Raw genomic sequence first — 13,656 nt, 5'->3', positions numbered from 1 at the left:
CTGCTAATAGAACTATGACATTTCAATGGTAGTTCAGCCATTATAGTGATTCCAGTCCCTTTCAGTCCTATAAATATCAAAACTTTGTATGTAATCACTGCTGTCCTTTGATTTTCTGTAGGCTCGCAGGACAGTTCTGAGGATCCAGTGGACGCATCCATTTTGTCAATTTCTCACAAATGTGTGTCCTTTATTCCTGCATCTCTCTGATCGATCAGTCAAGGGGTTCTGATTAGGCTGGGTGTTGAGAGGCTTTGATTCTCTTAGTACCTCGCAATTCTTTCAATACTGTAATTTGTCCTTTTCAATGGGAAGATAGTCCCTGGATATATAGGATCAGATTTAATCAGTGCTTAATTTTAAATAAAAAATTGCCGGTGACCAAAGCCCTCTTCTTAAACACGTGGCTGTTGCAATTAAATGTGCGAACACAGAATACTGAGGCAGCGTAATCCTGAAGCCATCTCGGGCCTCTTCAATCCATTTACAGCCACTCCCTCTCCCTTCAGCTCACTCTTGCAGCTTTCTGCTTTCTCTCTATGTGGCGCTTTTTCGGTTTTCTCTTCCTCTGTCTTTCCCAAATGAGTCTCTTGCTCGCAGCCAATGCTTGAGGCAGAAGACTAAGCCCCAGCCCTCAAAAAAAAAATAAGTGCAGGTGCTCAGCACCGGAAACAACAAGCACAAATTAATCACTGGATTTACTAACATTTCACGTAACGTAGTGTAGCAAGGCAACTTGCTGTGCTGCTCTGCGTGAAAGTATGACATCAGAAATACCTCATATTTCTAGTGCATTTCTGCTGCCTCCTTCCACTAGCAGACTGTGTACTGCCGAGTGCCAATGCAGACACCCTTACACCACGATGCAAGAGTGCTTGCATCACAGGCAGGGTTGTTTTGTGCAGGAAAGGACACCTTCCAGCACGAAAACAATCAGTAATGGCATTTCCCTTTTTCTATGTGTGATGCAGATGGCATCACACATAGAAAAAGGAAGTAACAAAGAGAAGTAAAGATATTTCTCCTTGTTACATCTTGGTCTGAGAGGCACACTATTTGGATGCATTCCCTGGTTCACAACTCTTTGTAAATCTGGAAATGTGCCAAAATCCATGGATGGATATGTGGGAACACCTATACTCCACCAAGGAATGCCTTCCTGCTGCAAGGAAATGGAAGGTAGCAATATGCACTCTCTTTACTTTGGATTTACTAAACCACGCAGAGCCACGCAAAGGGACTTGCATGGCTCATTAAGTCCAACTAAAGGATTTGTGTTAGGCAAGTGCAACACAAGCCCTTAGTAAATCTGGCCCATAAGGTTTGCGTCTTGCCAGATGATACTCTATGTGGCCACATACGTCAATAGGTGGCAAATTGCTTGCAGTGGTTGGAAACTTTATGCACTATGGAGGAGTGTGAAGGCTGAACCTTCACATGTAGTGATATAGTTGATCCTAACTGACATCAGTCCTAAACAAATGATGGCTATATCTGGAAGACAGATGTCAGTGCCAGGTAATGTAGGAATATGTTGCCAATAACAGGCCATGTGATGGGTATGACAAGGTGTTAGGTGGAGCAGAGTCAGGACTGATTTTCATATGGTAGAGTCTAATTCGGGGTGGCATGGAGAGCTAAAGAAAGATATAATGATGGGTTGGGATGCTACCCCAAGCGATTGCCAGTGGTCAGACTTATTTCCAGCATCATCCCATCACTTTTTGTGTGTATGAGGTTTTAGATGTAGCATATCTGGAAATGAAGGTGAGGACTGACTATTTTGTGGCTGTACCTGGGAGTACGGCTCTTTACTTCAGCATATGATGGGAGTACCAAGGTATTTGTTAATTTTACCTGGATATTTCCTGGTAGTGATGGGATATATATTGACAATACATTGGAATTAGAGGACTGATTTGATGTATATGATGCTGTCCTTGAGAAAATGAAGGCAGTACCAGGGCACAATTGCTGAGATCAGTGCTTAATTTGTGCTTGTTGTTTCCGGTGCTGTGCACCGGCACTTATTTTTGAGGGCCGGGGCTTATTCTTCTGCCTCAAGCATTTTCTGCAAGCACAAGACACATATGGGAGAGACTGATGAAGGGAAAAACGAAAAAGCTTCACAAAGAGAGAAAGTAGAAAGCTGCAAGAGTGAGCTGAATGGGCAGGGAGTGGCTCTACGAGGATTGAAGAGGCCCGAGATGGCTTCAGGATTACGCTTCCTGAGTATTCCGTGTTCGCACATTAAATTGCAGCAGCCACGTGTTTGAGGAGGGCTTTGAGCACCGGCACCTTTTCATTTACAAATTAAGCACTGGCTGGGATGCCATATCAAATGAGGATGACACAAAGCTAGTCATCACAGTGAACAAACAGGTCCTGCCTCTGCTGGCAGTGTTAGATCATGTCTGGCCGATCAGTCGAGCGGTTAAGTTTAGGAGGGGTATAGAGAGACTTTGATTTTCTCAGTACCTCTCAATCCTCTCAATACTGTAATTTGGCCCTTTCAATAGGAAGACACTCCCTGGAAATATTGGGCCAGATTTACTAACATTACGCACAGAGCAGTGCAGCAATGCAATCAGTGAATCAATTGAAGTATCATCATTGTCTACAGTTGAAGGCTGAAAATTACCTGGTATAGGACAAGACCAGACCCTCTGATGCCCCTGATTAAGGCCAGAGCATACGTGGGTCCTCCCACAACCCTGGTGGACTATGCACATTCTCTTGAGGAGCTTGTTGACTACGAGGGTGTCGATTTGCAGCATTGAATGAGATCTGTGGTGACCTCCCGCCATGATAAACTACGGTGTGTAGGAAGATTCTAGCATTTCTTCTGAGAGGAACGCACACTACTGTGGGTTGCAGCCTGGTTCTTCCCTAAGCATGACTTTTGTGACTGTCCATACCTGAGCCTGCCTACTTGCCTGACACTCGTACTTAGATCTGTCTAGAGCCTACGAAAGTTCAGTCGTCTATCAGAGGCGGAAAGAGCTCTTCTCTGGCTTCTGATAAAGCAGAGTAGAATTAAGGATTCTTTGTAGTGTGTATAAAGTGTTATATGTGCAAGGGAAAGCTGAGTTCTCCCAGGATCTACACCCTCATGTGAATCACACACAATGGGCCATATGTACGAACACATTTTCCCATAGACACAGAATGGATTAAATCCTTTGATACATCTGGCCCTATATGCTCTGAACATCTCTGACTACTGATGGCTAGCAGAATCAAGAGGCTTGCACAGGAGTGCGCCGCTTCTGGTTGGTGCTTAGAAAACAGGAGGATTACTTGCTTGGTTGCAAGGGTCTATAAATCTACCTTTTCCATAGGGATGCCTTCAAAAGGGCAAAGTCTAACATTTTCTGATATGATGCTCAAAGCATGGTGGCGGTAATGTTCTTTCCTGCCTCTTTATTTTATATTTATCAAGAGATGGGTCCATTCTATTTGAGATTTGTGTTCTTTTCATTTTAACACCAAGAAGCCTTCTGGTGTTAATGTGCCCACCAAATGAAATCAATGAATCAGTAAATCATACACGCATACACTGGGTTAAATGTGGCCTTTGATAGCAGTATGTGGACATTTGATAGCTATTTCTGGTAATGCGATGCTGGACCAGAGCATACAGCGAAACACATCTGCCCGTTGAGAATCATCTGGACATTTGGAGTGCCACGCCACATGTGTAGGCCAATGTCAGAAACGTGTATGGGGCCTTATTCTTAGCAGAAAGACAGTCGGAGATCTAACAAACCCATCTGCCCCTTTACTGTGTGAAATGCAGAAGTGGTGTGATTGTGATGAAAGACTACATCTGCCTAGAGGAGTTAAAAGGGCTGTCGATGTTCCCAGGAGAAGAGGCGATAGCCTTGTTAAAGTTTAACAAAACGATGGATTAACGATGCAAGAATAAAAATAAACATGGCACCTTTGTGAAATAGGGGACATAGCCATGTTTAAAAATTATGGTGGTCATTTTGACGTTGGCAGTAGAATCCTCCTACTGCTGCGGTGACGGGCGCCAAAATACCGTCACCGCGGCTACCATCCGCCCGCCATATTATGATCACTGCCGGACTTCTGCCACAAGAGGGGCGGAAATCTGGCAGTGATCATGCTGGAGGACGGTGGTAATCTGGTGCTGCTGCCACCATCACCGCCACGCCAGTTGAACGCATGTATGCGGGGAGGGGGTGTGGGGCGCTGTGCCTGGTAGGGGTGAGGGGAGGTGGGTGATGTGTGCGTGTTTGGCTGTGGGGTCAGTTGTGCGGTGTGTGCGTGTCTGTGGATGTGTGCGTGTATGGGGGTAAGGGTGAATCTGAGGGGCTGGGGGGGTGTGTGTTGATTGGAGGGGGTAGGGGGAGTTTGGATGGAGGGAGGTGGGGGGCATCTGGTGAGTGTTGAGGGTGTGGGGGAGCCGCCTACCACCATGGTTTTCGTGGCGTTGCTAACGCACAAAAACAATGGTGGTAGGCAGGCTCATTATGTGCTGGCGGTACTATAGCGGCCGCCGGGCTGGAGATTGATATCTCCGGCCCGGCGGGTGATATCGCCATGGCGGCATGAGTGGAGAAGTGGCGGGTTGGCTGCAGCCAACCCACCATTCTCAGATTGTGGCAGTATGTTAAGACTCACCACCAGGGTCATAATAACCCCCTATGTGTCGATCAAGAGGGTAATTGTCGTTCAAGAAATGTGTGCGAATAGGCCAAAAATGTCTTGCCTCTGTCTTCTGACTATTTACTTGAAGAAAGTAAATAAACCATATTGGCAAGTATATTATGTATACAAGTGCGTTTTTTTTTTCGTTTTTTTGTTTAATGACTGAAGGCTGCATAGTCTGTTGCATACTCGTTTCAGCAGAGTATGATGATTTTGCAGAAAAGAAAGACAGGTACTACCACCAATCTATCAAAAAGGAAGAGGCTGTCTGGGCAAAACCAGTTCTGATGAACCCAAAACACAGGACAGAGTAGTAAAAGTATTATTCAACAGACCACTTCTACAGAGGCAGGACAGAAGGAGACTTCATGAGTGGTAAACCAACCTATCTTCAAGAACATTAACTAACTCAGAATAACAAGAGCTAAATTTTGCTTCTTCACCCTGGTCCACTAACATTTACAATTTTTCAAACCTTCACATCAACATGTATACTTTTATAATGTTGTTGCCATTTAAATCAATCCATTGCAGGTTTATCATCAACACCACCCATCTGTGTAGCAGATAAGGATTCTTCCATTTCTCTCTGAACACAACTGATGCTCAGATTCTCACTATTACATCAATCAAGAAGTTTTGGAATTTACACATAACTTCAGTGACGACAGTGATTTCAGTTATACATTCATGTTTGATTACAATCTATCAAATTAGAAGTATATTGATGTTCTTTGAAGATTAGTCAAAAGGTGTTGGATCATTTCAGAGACCAGATATATGAAATTGCGCCATAATCCTTTACCAGATACAAAGATTGACTCGGTTGGGCCCTGTGGGAAATAGTTTTCCTGATAATCTGTTTATTACTACATGCCCTGTGTTTGAGACTCAGGAGAACTGGTTGTAATCCGGCAATCTATGCCGGTCTGTTTTTGTTTATAGATTAATAGTAGCATCTTTATTTCGTTTCTGTAGATGAAATCAACATTCTTCATCTTAAAAACATTTTATTGGTGCCCGGTGTGGTGTCTTCATCGCTGCACCTGGTCTTGAATTGTGATGCTGTGAAGAGGAGTCATCACAACAGGAAGCCTTGATACTTGTTGTGAGTATTATTTGAGAACATTAAGACAACTCCATGTGAATATTACCCTAGATCTCTCCTATACTTCTGTTCTTTGCTACCGTTGAAATCATCCAAAAATATTTTTATAATGCCATCTGAGACTTTCAAGGTTAATCAGTTTCATTCTATGTTTCTGACACAGCTGACAGGCTCGGGACATAGAGGGGGGCCTTTGCACCCCTTTGCACACATCCCACTCTGTCTGCAGAACGTACTAGGCACAGCCCGAGGCCAGTAAAAATGCTCTTTTGGTGATGGGTGTGGGCTCTAGTGGCGTAACAAAGGTCCCCAAAGCCCCTGGGGTGCGGGAGGTCCCTGGGCTCCATGAGACCCCAGCACAGCACCTGCTTGTGTTATTCCAGAGTGAGGCCCCCTCCATGTTCCCTGCGGGGGGGGGGGGTAACTTTACTACCTCGAGCCCCAAAAGGCAGGGTGTTTGGTCACATCCAGTCTGGCCTGGGTGGGATATCACCCTTGATCCCCTCTTGTGCCTAAAACCCGTGTCCCCAGAACCCTTGACATTGTCTCTGACTGTTTTAATGGACATTGGATGCGAGCAGTGGTTTTCAGGCACCTCGTTTGTCCACCCAACATCCCTCACTAGACACAGCTTAGTATCAGGGCCAAACCTTCTGCAATCTTCTGCACTCTCGTCCCTCGTGTTTGGTGTCCAAAGAGCACCGCTTTTGGCTGTGTTCTGTAGGATCGACATGAAGGCCATATTGGAAGCTTGTATCTAACACCCCTCCCCCACCCACAAAGGCCATATAAATATTAGTTTGTAGGCAAATGGTATTAATCTGTCTATGCCCTTCAGACAGTATTCACAAGTTATTACCTTCTGATGTTTCGTGTGCCCACTCCCCGGATGCTAGAGCTCACTTGCAGTGCCCTCTGACCATGTATTATTTAGGTACTTGGCATGGCCTTTGGTTGCTCGTGCGGCATGTCACCAAATGGCATTCAGCTACGCACACTGAGATTTGTAGTGTTAGACGTTGTGATCTGCTCAGCGGTCGGTTGAAGTGCATTAAAGAAAGTATTGGAACTGTGATGTTGCATGCAATGGGGTGGGGTCAGTGAATGTGGGGTGGAGTCAAAGTTGTAGCTAAAAAAAAAAAATATTTTGTATTTTGTTTTTGGTCTTTCACCTTCAGTTAGATACACATATAATAACTCACAGTCTAAATAAAAAATACATTTGAAAAAGTTAAGTTAATCAATGGAAAGCGCTCTATTTTACATTATGAATCCTCTATTAGTTAATGCACTGGTATATCCAGAAAGCCACAGGATAAATTCTTGGTTGGTGCAGTGGAGAATAGTGGCTTGTGTATTCTTAGTGCTGCGAGGGCCCAGTCTGGGACAGAAAGCACTGAGAACCTGTAAGTCATTATGTTAAACTTGCATTACACTCTGTTTGAGATATACTGCTACCAAAAATGTACAAAAGTTTCAGATAAAATGGTTATTCCAAATATAGATTTAGTAATGTTCAGACTGTATGTAATGATTTACCTTTACATAACTGCCCCGAAAAGTGCAACTTCACAGCTCAGCTGATAACTCTCTTGCTCTACCACTCGAAAAGAATGAATCTTTGTCATTGCAAAGGTTGATGTGGTTCGATCAATTAAACCAGCACCAGCTCCCAATATATCTTTACATTTGCTGATTAACCAGTTGTGCACATTTGCATTTCTTTCAGGCAAGCAGGCACCCTGGCAAGAAGGCCTGTTTATTGTTAAGCTGTCTGCCACTCCCTCGGTTTCTCAGTATAGGAGTCTCCCTGAATGAAACTTTAGCTGTTGCATTTTCACGATCGAAATTTACTGTCCCGGGACGCTTGTCTTTCCATAAAAAAAAGCAGGGGTGGCTCCTTCGCTGTGGCGAAGGAGGGTTGCCCCCTGACCAAGAGCCAGGAGATGAAAAATGAAACAACAGTTTAATATTGTTAAATTTTTCATCTTCTGGCTCAGCCAGCAGTACAGGGGAGGGTCGGGCTGGGCCACAGGAGGTGGGAGGGAGGGAGAGTGCACTAAGTGCACATGTATGTTTCGCCAGCCGTCTGAGGCCGGCCAAACACACATGCGCATTTATGTTTCTCCAACCCGGCTGCATACACAGTCGGGCTGAAGAAATAGCACAGACCCCAGGATTGTGTCTGAGCGGCAGTGACTGCCACTCAGACCAATCCTGATGCTGTTTACATGCTATGTTTAACATGTAAGCAGCGCCAGAATTGCTGGAGAGCCTGTGCCGGTGTCCCCGTGAATGCTGGGACACCACATGCAAGGTAGAGGAGTGAGAGACAGCAGAAGATGGCAGTAAGGTAAGTTTTTTTTGTTATTCATTGCCTCCCCTCCATCTCCAACCCCTTCTCCTCTCTTTCCCCCTGCGCCTCCCCTTGAGATTTGCGAAGGTCACAGCTGAAAAATAGGGAAATGGTTTTCCATAAATTAAAGAAAAAGGAGCACGTCATGTGCCTCCGATCCCACCCACTTCGATCTGGTCTATTTTTCCATGACCCGGGGCCAACTATTCATGGCCTGTTCCCTTCTCAGAAAGCTCTAGTGCATGGTATGCCTGCCTCTTCTTCAGGTCCCAGGACATGCCTACTACCACTTCCAGTCGCAGGAACTCATGACTTGTGGATGTTGCCAGACATTGCTTGGCACAGGCCTTCAGAGATGGCTTGGGCCCACTAACTTGGCCTCAGACCTTGCTTGGCACAGCTTTCAAACATGTCTAGGGACCTCAGGGTTGCTTGTGGTCATGTCCTGTGGCTGGTGCTCTGCTAAAAGAACCAGTTAATTATCATCTTCAGCAGGTTTTGCTTTTTTCACCATCAGAATTCACCATGGCAACTGCAATGAAAGTATTTACCCTTGTACAACTTCCTTCCCAATCAGCCAATCTACACACATCTTTCCAAGATCAAACTTCGGTGAACATATATTATTCCGAAACGTTTTGTGCAGGTACTTCATAAACCAAATGTTATAAGGAGTCCTATAAAGGTATTTATCTGGATGGAGACGCTACTAGTATATACAACTTCCAAAAGCAGGACCAGATGGGCAAGTTGTCTTCTGGGGGCTTTCCCTGGGTAGCTGAGCCATTGGAGGGCAGTTTTTAAAGGTCCATGGCCACCTTTGTCACTCTCTCCAGCTGACCCAGGTTTAATACAGAAGACACAGAGGAGGTATAACTGGAGAGAAAGAAATATAGAAGGAGCAAGAGAGATTGAGAAAGCAAGAGAACGAGAGAGAGAGAGAGAGAGAGAGAGAGAGAGAGAGAGATGGAAATGGAGAGGGATGAGGGATGAAGGAGACAGACAGGTTTTCACATTTTTAAGTCAGCTGATTTTGGTTCCAGCTCGGCCCTGCCAACCTCGAATGTGTTTAGGGGATGATGCTTGCGGGGACTAGGGCCAGACCATCTGTATGCCTTGTGCAACAACAATTTAGGGTTAGTGTTAAGGTAAGAGTAAGCATAGGGGTGAGATTCACGGTTAGGGTTTAGTTTACATTAGATTAGGGTTATTGTTAGGATGCTTTAGGACTACTGCTGAAGATAGGGTTAGGGTTAGAAATATAGTAGAAGTACATCGAGACCATTGTATCCTGGGTTAGGGTAGGGATTAAGGTCATGGTTAGAGTTAAAGTTAAAAATATATGGGTTAGGGCTGGGGTTAGTGTTGGAGTTAGATTTAGATTTAGAAGGATGTGGCAAACGTACCTTGATGTCATAGCATCTTAGTTAGAATTGGATTTATAGTCATGGTTAGAGTTAAAAGTATATGGATTAGGGTTGGGCTAGATTAAGGTTTAGAAGGATATGGTAGAAATACATTGATGTCATCTCATCCTAGTGTAGGGCTGGGGCTAGGGTGAGATTTAGGGTTAATAGGATACGGTAGAAGTACATTGATGCCATCTCCTCCAAGTTTAGGTTTGGGTGTGGGGTTGAAAAAGTAGGGTACCAGCACATTGATGCCATCTCATCATAGGTTAGGATTGGGTTAGGGTTACAGTTAGGGTTAGAAAGATATGCTAAAAGTGCATTGATTCCATCTCATCCTAGATTTGGGTTGGGGTTAGGGTTAAAAGAAAAGGGTACACATACATTGATGCCTTTGTGTGCTAGGTTAGGGTAGGGACTTGGATCATGGTTAGGGTTAAAATTATATGGAATAGGTTTGGGGTTAGTGTTAAAGTTAGGTTTAGAAGGCTATACTAGACGTACATTGATGCCCTCTCACCCTAGGTTAGAGGTGCGTCTAGTGTTAGAGTTAGGATTAGAAGGATATGGCAGAAGTACATTGATGCCATCTCAGCCTAGATTTGAGTTGGGGTTATGGTTACAAGAAAAGGGTGCAAGTACATTGATGCCATCTCATGCTGGGTTGGGGCTAGGGTTAGGGTTTGTGTACATTGTAGAAGTAGATTGATGCCACCTCATCCTGGGTTTGAAATAGGGTCATGGTTAGAAGAATATCGTACAAGTATATTGATGCCTACTGCTACTAGGTTGGGGTTGAGTTATGGTTAGGGTTAGTTTCACATTTAGAAGTTTATTGTAGAAGTATATTGATGTAATGTCTTCCCAGATTTGTGCAAATTGTCCACAGATGTTCATAGACATCTTAACTAAATTAATCTATTTCTGAGATTAAATTCTATTTTCTACCCCTTTGTTGCTTGAATAAGTGCTTCCAAGGGGGGGATGTGCCCGCTCTGCTGCCATACCATACAAACCCCTAGGCAAGATTTTCCACAATCAGGACAGCAAACTTCTCATTAGTTTACCAACCTTGGAAAGTAGCAGAATGAGGAAAAGTAAAGACTAGCTTCCAACAGCAATTAGATTCCTATCTGAAATAGACTTTCAAGTGGGGTAATATCAGAAAACAATTATACAACATGTCATAAAAAGGGTGTTGTTCATCCATAAAGAACATTTTCTTACCCCACAAAAAAGAGGCACCAATCAGACAGATTTGTGTGTAACACCACTTTTTCTCCATCAGGTAACAAAATAACTATGATCATTAAGAGAAACTGGTGCCTCGTTTTGATTAGGAGCAACTTTGTTAAGAAACCACTTTTCAAACTACAAAAACAGAAACGTCAGACTATACTTTGCCATAGTTTACATGAACTACACAACCTTCTCTAATACAGACCTAGTAGCCCATACCAAACCAAATTACAAAGACGCAGTAGAATTGTCGAATTATGTCTCTATTAATAATTTCATTTTGTGCATATACAATCTGCTGTGTGAACAATGACAAACATTTGGCTCCACTGATTCGTGAACACAAATCATAAAAAGACAAAAACTACCGAAAGACAACAAACACAGATGCTGATATCTGTCACGGTTTATTAATGTCCAGTTTCCCAATTGGCCAAAGTATGTTCCTGCATCAAGCGGCAAAAAAAGTAGTAACAGAGGTGCAATTATATGCTGAATGCATTATGTATAGGCCTTCTTGACTAAATTGAAAGCTTTGCCTGCTTACAAAATACTGAAATAGTCTGTTTTTTTCACTATGTCCTACTCCTGTGACCTTAGCAGAAAAGTTGGAACCCATCTGTTATACCCATTCTGTAAAAGGCATAGAAACATGATTATACTACTGCTCAAAGACCCATTTACTCTTCCAAGGGGCAATTTTAGTGAAGGCCAAATGTTCATGGTAGGTCTGTGAGCACTTATAGTGATCACAGCCCCAGCAGCTGCTTTTTTTGTTCTATTCGAATCCGCTAACACGAGGAGGTCATTACCAGTAATTTGGTTCACAAGATTCCGAGAGTGTTTCATTCTCTCTGCAAACACATCCCGACACTCACATGCATGTCACTGTTAGGATATTCGTTGCCTCAAAAATATTTCTAGATGGATCATCTAAGAAAAATACTGCAAGTAACATTGTTGAGTCTATTAACACTACAGCACTTTATTGGTGCACACAACTCCCTGTTGTCTCCTCTGAGTATATTTGTTGTCGCTCAACCGACTCATACCTCATGCTACAATATTATCAACCCCAAACTTTAATGTAGTACTCCCTAATTTTGTTTTCAGGGGCACCCCGGAAAGAAAGTCCTTGCTTCTCTGCCTAGAAGTGCCTTGTTCAAATATCTGAAGTGAATATATTGATGCATTTATATACTGTGCTGAAATAAACAACGTTGTATGCGCCATTCCCTAACCAAGTGCAGTTATAAAAAAATGTGATACCTTGTTTCATTCCCGGCATGCCTCTCTTGTACATACCAATAATCACATATATATATGTATAGATATATATGAGTGTATATATATATATATGTGTGTGTGTGTGTGTGTGTGTGTGGGTGGATATAAATATATATATATAGAGAGAGATATATATATATGTGTGTGGGGGGGATATATATATATATGTGTGTGTGTGTGTGTGTGTGTGTGGGTGGGTGTATATATATATACATATATATATATATATATATATATACATATATATATGTCTCATTTTCAATAGGTAGACTTCGTTCATTGTTTCTTAATTAACCAGAGGTCACATTTACAATGTTTGCCTCTTTGGATAAATTTACAGAAAGAAACTAAGTACACATTGTTCACAATGGAATGATCATTATGGCCGGATCAGTTCTACACAATTTATCCTTAATTTTTAAACAATTGTCCCAAATGGCTAATATTTCCATTTGAAATTTGCAACTCAGTCTGGCTAATTGGACTTTTTAGGGAACCCTGTACTAGTAGGAATGAATAACCATTTTGAGATGACAATTGTCTTGTAAGATCATATTGTAAAATAGTATTTAAACAATATTTGAAAACCTGGAACAATCCCATAAGCCAGATGGCGAGGAGTATGAAAATTCTCATTCTTATCATGATGTAAACACACTCCAAAAAAAAAAAATAATAACAATTATCTCCATATATTGTCAAATAATAAATCTCTCCCTCCTAAGGCGAATTCAGTAGCCTTTAAACTACTATAACCTTTAATGAAATCTTGCTTTCTTTTGGAGAAATATTTATTAAAGTTAGCCTCCGGGTTCACATACCTGTAAAGCTGAAACTATTTTGAGAACTCCCTACCTGGCTTCAAGTAAAATCAAATGGCAGCAGCTACATTTAATAGTGTTTGCATTTAAAAGTTTATTTTTAAAAACGTGTTTCAGCGGGAGTGCTACACTGTGGCAAGGTACAAACTACTCCCTCGACAAACGTCCTCTAAATCTCGCAGTGATAGTTTCTGACAGTTGTGCTTGGAAAGCCAGCCACACAAAGGGACCTGATTGAATTGAACTTTGTTGTGTTCAGAATCAGACACTGCTGTGCTTTGTTTATTCCAAAGAATGGGATTCTAAGGGAAGGCTTGTAAATAGTGGAATGATGAGGAGGGAATGCTCCCCAAGGGACTAATGAACCAGAACTGATTGACTGGTGAGCAGGCCCGCCGTTAGGAACTGTCGGCAACTCAGCGCCGAGTTTGTGGCTCATGGCTTTGTTAAGAGGTTTACACAGAGAGGCTTCCAAACACGAAATGTGGGAAGGGACGGAGGATGCGAAGAATTAGAGTAGTGGTCTTCAAAGTTTTAAATGCCAATCCCGGCCTACACCTCCACCCCCACCCCCACCCCCTGCCCCCCGTGGACAAAAAAATCTTCGGATCCCCCTCTGAATTTTCCACAAACAATATGTTGAATTGGCAATATTTCGATATATCTACACTTATTTAAACATTGCAGTGAAGTCTGGTACTGTTTTAAGAATACAATGAAATACATGATGGCAAACATACTATTCTGGTCAGACAGGCC

This window comes from Pleurodeles waltl, chromosome 6, assembly GCF_031143425.1.
Source record: "Pleurodeles waltl isolate 20211129_DDA chromosome 6, aPleWal1.hap1.20221129, whole genome shotgun sequence".
Classification (NCBI taxonomy): domain Eukaryota; kingdom Metazoa; phylum Chordata; class Amphibia; order Caudata; family Salamandridae; genus Pleurodeles; species Pleurodeles waltl.
The sequence above is the reverse complement of the archived record's forward strand: the minus strand, read 5'-3'. Positions refer to the sequence as shown.